This window comes from Dasypus novemcinctus, chromosome 13 (genome assembly GCF_030445035.2).
Source record: "Dasypus novemcinctus isolate mDasNov1 chromosome 13, mDasNov1.1.hap2, whole genome shotgun sequence".
Taxonomy (NCBI): Eukaryota; Metazoa; Chordata; class Mammalia; order Cingulata; family Dasypodidae; genus Dasypus; species Dasypus novemcinctus.
The window spans coordinates 99,900,496-99,907,897 of NC_080685.1; the positions used below are offsets into that span (position 1 = coordinate 99,900,496).

Sequence of the window (7,402 nt, forward strand, 5' to 3'; positions counted from 1 at the left end):
TTAAGCTCCGAATGACAAAAGGCTGCCAACACTTGCACCATGTTCCTCTCACATGCTCTTGGCAGAAGTAGTTATTTTCAGGATAGCTTTTAATTTTGTCCTACCTAGTCTAGACACAATCTCAGAATCCTTAGTAGTAGAGTGTTGAACAGAGCAATTAGGATCTGTTCAAGACACTGTTTGGATTGAGTCTTCTTCGCCAATCTTCATCGAAATGCTTCTCATTTCCATTGGCAGTGCAAAGTTATAACAAATGCTTTTTATTTTTTACTTATTTATTTTTTTAATTTTTTAAAAAAAGACACTTAGATTATATAGATGTTACATAAAAAATGTAGGGGATTTCCGTAGGACCCACTACCTTCCCCCCCACACACACACACATTCCCACATTAACAACATCCTTCATTAGTATGGTACATTTGTTATAATTGATGAATACGTATTGGAGCATTGACACTAAGTGTGAATTTTAGTTTACATTAGAATTTAAACTCTCTTCCATGCAGTTTTGTAAGTTATGATAAGATATATAATGGCCTGTATCTGTCATTGCAATGTCATGTAGGACAATTCAAATGTCCCCAAAATGCCCCCCATATTATACCTATTTTTCCCTCTTCTTCCCCTCAGAAACTTTAGTGGCCACTGCCTCCACATCAATGATAAAAGTTCTTCCATTGCTACAATAACAATGTCTATAGTAGAATAACAGTAGGTCTACTCTATTCCACAGTTCATTCCTCAATCCTGAGGATTCTGGGATGGTGATGCTCACTCTGCCTCTAATTGAGAAGAGGCTTAGATCCCATGGGGCAGATGGATGGGACTATCTTGCTTGCAGTTGTAGACTCTCTCTGTTCCTTGGGATGGTTGTTGTCCAGGCTTTTGTGTAATCTAAAGCTTCTTTGAAGATAAAATGAAAAAAGACACTGGGGGAAATAAATGGAAGAAAATGTCACTGTACATAAAAGACAACAGATCTTACAGTGATGAAAGTTATAATGCCAAAACTTTTTAAATTTTATTTTTAAAAATTTGTTTATTATTCGATTTTTAAAAATTTTTTGTATTTTATTTGTTATTTTAAAAACTATCATTATTATTTCATTTTTTATCAATTTTATTCAATTATTATTTTGTTGGCTTCATTTTGAAGACGTTTTGGCTCACAGAAAGGTTACAACTGTGGCAGGGGAGGATCATTGGTGGGGGGTATCATTGATGGGGGATGCATGGGAGAAGATTCAGCTGGGGCATACCTATAAGGCATATAAATGTGTTCAAGTGTTCATGAGTCATTATCACAGTGGATCAGAGGTCCACATAATAACCGAAAAAATATCACATTCCAACATGGGGAGCTCTGCCACATTCTCTAATGCAACAGCAAAGATCCCCAAGGTACAAGGGCAGTGACTAGTGAAGGAGGATGGACCATTGATGGGTCCTTGATATTGATGACTGTACTTATGAATATTTTCTTTTGAAATGGAAATTTAGCATAGTATTACAGGGTACCTAAGAGTATCCTCCTGAGAGCTGTCTTGTTGCTCAAATGTGGCCTCTTTCTAAGCCAAACTCAGCATATAAATGCATCACCTACTCCCAGCATGGGACATGACTCCTGGGGATGAGCCTCCCTGGCACCCAGAGATCACTACCAAGCACCAACTAGCAATGCAAGTAGAAAAAGACCTTGAGCAAAAGGGGGAAAGGGTAAAGACGATAAGTTTATATGGCTAAGAGACTTCAAAGTGGTTGGGAGTCATTTCAGAGGTTATGCTTATGCATATTTTAGCAGGATCTCATTGACTGCCAAAGTAAATATTGCCTCAAATAGCAGGGCTCCTGAGGGCTCAGAAGTCATCTGGACACTATAGGCAGGGCTGACAGTTCAGGAGTTTGGTGCCCTTCCAGAGTGCCCTACTTTGGAATTTATGCTACACAGTGTGACAGAGTTGGACTCAGTTATGGTTTCCCTATACTTGGCTCCTCTGCCCCTTCTATTTGAACCTATAGTTAGTACTAGAGTTGATAGGTTTATGTCCAAGAGACTTAAATCTTTGGGCTATGTTCTAGCTTGGCCCTGAATCTCAACAGAGTTGTAACTACTCTCCAGTTCTTTGGACTCACCCAGGACAACTAACAAACTTTTTAAAAGACTTCTTCTTTTGTGGTCAGTATACTTGGCCAGAGTCTAGTTTCAATATTGGTACTCCAGACAGCCGTGCTGGATAATCTGTGAATTACATTCTTGGACTCATTTTAACCTTCTTATTTTTGCATGTAAAATGCCTAGTTAAGTATCTGACATATACTAGGTGCTAAATAAAAGATAGTTATCACCTCCATCCTCTATATATTATCTGTGATGAGGATGGGGTTGATTCACTACTTTTTCCCTTTTTGAAGTCTACCTTTCTTCTTTACCATGGAAGTAAATCCTCCTGGCCATTGAAATCTAGGTCTAGGTAAAAATGGAGCTGCCCTCAAAGTATAAGAGATCAGTTTGTTGTAGATCTTGGTCTTAGAAAGTTGAGCATATGATTCTTATTTTATTAGGCATTCTGAGGAAGTGAATCTTAATAAAATTGATATTCTGTGGTGTTTCTCCATGCTTCTTTCTATTCCTCTATATCTGTGCATTGCTATGGATTCTGTTGACTATTTTCTGACTGAATTTTTTTTCTTATTAGGAGGTACCGGGGAATGAACCCAAGACCTCATACATGGGAAGCAGACACTTACCTACTGAGCCACACTTGCTAATGACAGTTGATTTTTCATTCGCTTTGTTTTGTTTTGTTTTTAGGAGGTACTGAGGATTAAACCCCAGACCTCATATGTGGGAAGCAGGTGCCCAACCACTTAAGTTACATAGGCTCCCCTCCAGATGAATTTGACGCCTAATCACCATCAGCTGATGGCATCCAATTAACAGCCATTGTGTTCTTCGCTTACTCTCTATTTGGTCATGAGTTTATTTATCTGGTAAGATTTTACTCAGTAACATCAACAACATGCCATCTAATTTGACCTCAGAACTATCTCTAAGCATCAGGAGTGAGGAGTTTAAAGATGCAGGGGGTGGGAAGGGAAGAAAGGCAATCTAGGCAAAACCTCTTTTGAAGGAGGGAAGAAACTGTGTTAAACATTGATCAATTCACCTGTGGGCTTTTATTAACGCTGCTCAACACAGCCATGTTGGCAGATCGAGGAGGAAGATAAATGTGCCTGTGTGAATAGGTTGACTATCGAAACGAGACAAAGCACGTTATTTCATCCAGGAAATGTTCACAACCCCAAGGTTTGTTGGTTACTGCTGGTGATCTGTTCAGGCTTAGGGGGCCAAAAGGTGAACAAGGCTGAGGTAACTTTTGCTATGAATATTTCACAACCTGAGTATCCCCTTTTCGCTTGGGCCGTGCGCTGACTGAGGGCTTCTTCAGGATGAGTCCTCAGTTGACTGATGAATACAAAACGCTTCTCTGAACAAAAGGCATTCAAGATTCGCTGAAGACAAGACAACCTACTTTGGTTTCTGTGTCTGGTACCGGGGTATCAACTGAGATAAAGCAGCGAGTGACAGGGAAGCGAAATACAGAATAACACAATCTATTGTTCTCCCATTGAGTCTAAGTATAATGGGAGAGTTAGCGAGGGACCGTAATGTCAGGGACCGCTGTGAACTTGGGAGAACTCAAGGATCAGAAAGTAACATGAAACAAGGAGGGAAATGAAGATAATATTGGGTTACTGAACATTCTCAAATTGTAGTGAAACGCATCCCATCCCTTTGGAAGGGGCATGTTTTTGACAAGGAAGACAATGGGAAGAAACTGGCAGCTGTAACAATATCGCCATTTTCTTTTACTACAGACAGTAATGTGAACTTCTTAGAAGACACCTTCTTTCACCACGGCTTTGTTGTGCAGTCTATTGAGGAGCCCAGGGACCAAAGTCATTGCCTTGTGCTGGGGCTGACTAAATCCAAGGAGCCTGGTTCTCCCAGTCAGTGACAGCTGCTCTGTTGTGAGTTATAGGCACAGAAAAGGAACAGAGATAAAATGAGAGAAGCAAAGGGAGAGAACAGGCAGGGTGAAGACTTAGGGCATACCAGTGAACGAGTACGAAGAAAAAGTTAAGGTGATCTGGAGGTAGGAAATGAGAAGAGAAATTTTCATGGTAAGGTTTGGGGGAGAACGTGGATGCCCTGTCATTCCAAGATCTGAGCATGTTTGTCCTCAAACAAAAAACAAACAACAGTAAGAGGAATTAAATCACCTTTGGAAAGGAGAAGAAATGTCTGAGGGCCAGAAATCCACCCTTGAAGTTACTGTTTTTTGGAAGATACTTTGCTCATGTTTGGAAAAAAATTTTTTTTTTAATCTGTAACAATCACATCCCAAAGCATCCTTTCCCAACCACACACTAGGGAGAAAGCACCTATTTATCCAGAGTCCTGACATATGGTCTGCTTATAACTCACAGCAGCACTAATGAAGGTGCTCTCCTGCAGGAAAACATAAATATGTAGATACAAAATTCTGTACCCAACTTCAGTTGGTTCATACCCCCTTCACGTGTCCATGCATAGACCTCTCAGAATGCCACAGACCTAGGTTAGATAGGATGGGTAGGGAAGTGTCAAAACAAGATGATGAAAAATGCTGGGGTTCCAGGGCCCTGCTCCTTTTCCTTCTTCATGGTTGGCCTTTCACCTGGGTGAAGACATAGAGCTCGGCTAAATAGGATAAAGAAGGCCCAGAAAACCAGGATGGAATGGATTTCTTCCTGACATATGAAAGTGCTACGAGGTGTCTTAGTTTGCCAAAAGCTGCCAATGCAACATACCAGAAATGGGTTGGCTTGTATAAGGGGAATTTCTTTGGGGAAAAAAGCTTATAGTTCTGAGGCCGTGAAATGTCCAAAGTAAGGCACCATCAGAGATGCTTTCTCACCAAAGGTCATCTGCTGGCAGATCCTGGAGTCCTGTCATGTGGCAAAGCAAGATGGCAGCAGATCTCTGGATCCTTCTCTCACATGGCAGGGTCAAAATGGCAGCTTTCTTTCTGCCATTTCAGTTCTGAAATGTGTTTCTGCTTTCAGTTCTCAGCTTATATAAGACCCCAGAAAGGGGGTAGAAACCCACCCTGGGTCACACCTTCCTGCTGTAGTCCAATCAAAGGCTCTAAAGCAATCTAATCAAGTGATCTAATTAAAGGTCTCTTAACTGAATGTAATCAAAAAGCCCCATCTACACTGCATTTTCAGGAACAAGGATGGTTGGCTTAAGAACATAATTTTCTGGGATCCACAAAACATAAACCAAAACAAGAGGTTAGTTGATAACTATGAAAATGGGGACCCTGCAAACCAAATATGCAGATACTTCCCAGATCACCAGGGGGCTAAGGTAACCAATGGCTGCTTGCAGGTACAAGCACCATTAGCAGGAAGTGAGTTCTAACTTGCAGATGCGTTTGAATGATCACATCTTCTCCCACCACCATTTCTACCACCACCACTGATGCCAACACTTACCCGGAGTCAGGCTCTGGACTCATTTTTTCCGTTCCTATATCACTTGAGTTCCTATATTATTGGCAACTTCCTAACGGTCCTATGAATTAAATGTTGTCATCTTCATTCTACAGGTGAGGAAAAGGAAGCTCAGAGATATCAAGTCTCTCAAGTTAGGGCATCCAGCCTGCAAGTGGCTGATCTAGAATTCAAAGTCAGGTTTGACCAAAACCAAAGAGTGGCACCTCATAGGAAATGGTTTATTTCCATGGACAAAAAGGGCTCATTGTGCCCAAGTGCTACTCTGGGTTTTAAGGAAAAAAAAAAACAACAACAACAGTGCCCATGCCTGATCTTCCCAGCTGGACCCTTCCCAGCTTAGTCTGCAATTATTTATAGTACTCCACTTACAGCTCTAGAGTCACTAAAGATCTTGCACATGTCATTTAACCTACCTGAGCCTTAATTTCCTCTTTTGCTGGAATGAGGCAATTACATTTAACACTCTGATCTGTTTCACCTTTAACGTGCTTTGATTTTATTCAGCATTTGTACCTGCTATGCATGGGACATTTTAGACACTGTTGGACATAGAGAACTGAACACGGTGGGCTCACGACCTCAGGGCTCCCACGAGGCCATGAGCTCTTCCAGAACAAACACTATGTCATTCCTCTCTGTACCTCTGCCTGCAGGCCCTCCCCTGACCACACATTATAGATGCTTTATGAATGTTTATCAAAGTTATATGAAACAAGGGCATTAGTCAGATAGGTACTTCATACCAAACAGAATGTGGCAAATTCCTTAGGACCAATCCAACACAGTGCTGTGGAACCCCATAGAAAAAGGAAATTAACACCAGCTGGAGCAGTCAGGAGAGCTTCATGGAGGAGATGGCAGCTGACCTGGTCTTGGTGGAGCTTTGACAGGCAGAAATAGAACAGTAGGAGGAAATTCAAGAGGCAGGATATTTCCCCATCACCCAGCATTATCTGACAAGTGGTGTATGTAAGAGATGGTAACCGCAGATGAGACTAGAAAGGTGGCTGGTGCTGGATTATTAATAGCCTTAAATTTCTTAAGTTTTGTATTTTAGACTGTGTTCTATAGGCAACGAGGATCTTTTGAGGGTTTTTTAATAAGGAAGTGGCAAAAGCAGTTATGTTATAGTTATAATCCAACCTACTTTGAGCATGGCGGTACTTTTACATGTGTTCTTTCATATTGTATAACATAGGATTCAGAACAACTCTGTAAAATAGGTAGTCTTATGGTACATGAGTTATATCTCAGTAAAAAATATGTAATAAAATAAATATTCTTATCCCCAGTTTTGAGATGAGATGATACAAGTTTCCACTAAAACTAAACCAAAATTTTTTCTCAAACATTGTGGTTTTTGTAGGATGTCCTTCCTTACCCTCAAGAAATTAATTTAGAAAAACAAGTCATATTTTAAAATTCCATGCTCTCTTTTCTGGCTGCACATGAAGTAATTGCAGCAGAGAGTCCAAGTGCCGTCCAATTTTGTCTCAGGTCAAGACAGACCATTCCTGAACTTCATGTTCCTGTAACAAATATCTGTTTCTTTCCAACACCATCTCCTTTATTAATGTGTATGTAATATGCTTCCGTGTGTTTTTTCCAATCCTCTAAGGAGAATGACAACTTTTTAGCAATCTGGATTCAAGTTGGTAGTTTCTTGAACTCCATGTATTCAATGCACCCGAGCAGTCTACCACTGATAATGTTTTGCTGAAGGTGGAAATTCCAGAACTGACAATGCTGTTGCTAAAGTCTTTCTTGAGACAGCTCATTTAGGAAGATTGGTTCTCAGGCAACACACCTCTGGGAGTTAGTAGGGTATATAAAA

General features: G+C 40.6%; 1 long non-coding RNA gene across 1 annotated transcript; it reads right to left on the reverse strand.

Moving 5' to 3' along the window:
* Positions 1–244: 244 nt before the first annotated feature.
* Positions 245–5,654, reverse strand: LOC139436311 (uncharacterized). Its single transcript, XR_011645567.1, has 3 exons — positions 5,548–5,654; positions 4,965–5,089; positions 245–932 (listed from the first exon to the last, which is right to left on the reverse strand). It is a non-coding gene; the product is annotated as an uncharacterized lncRNA (long non-coding RNA).
* Between the last annotated feature and the right edge of the window lie 1,748 nt (positions 5,655–7,402).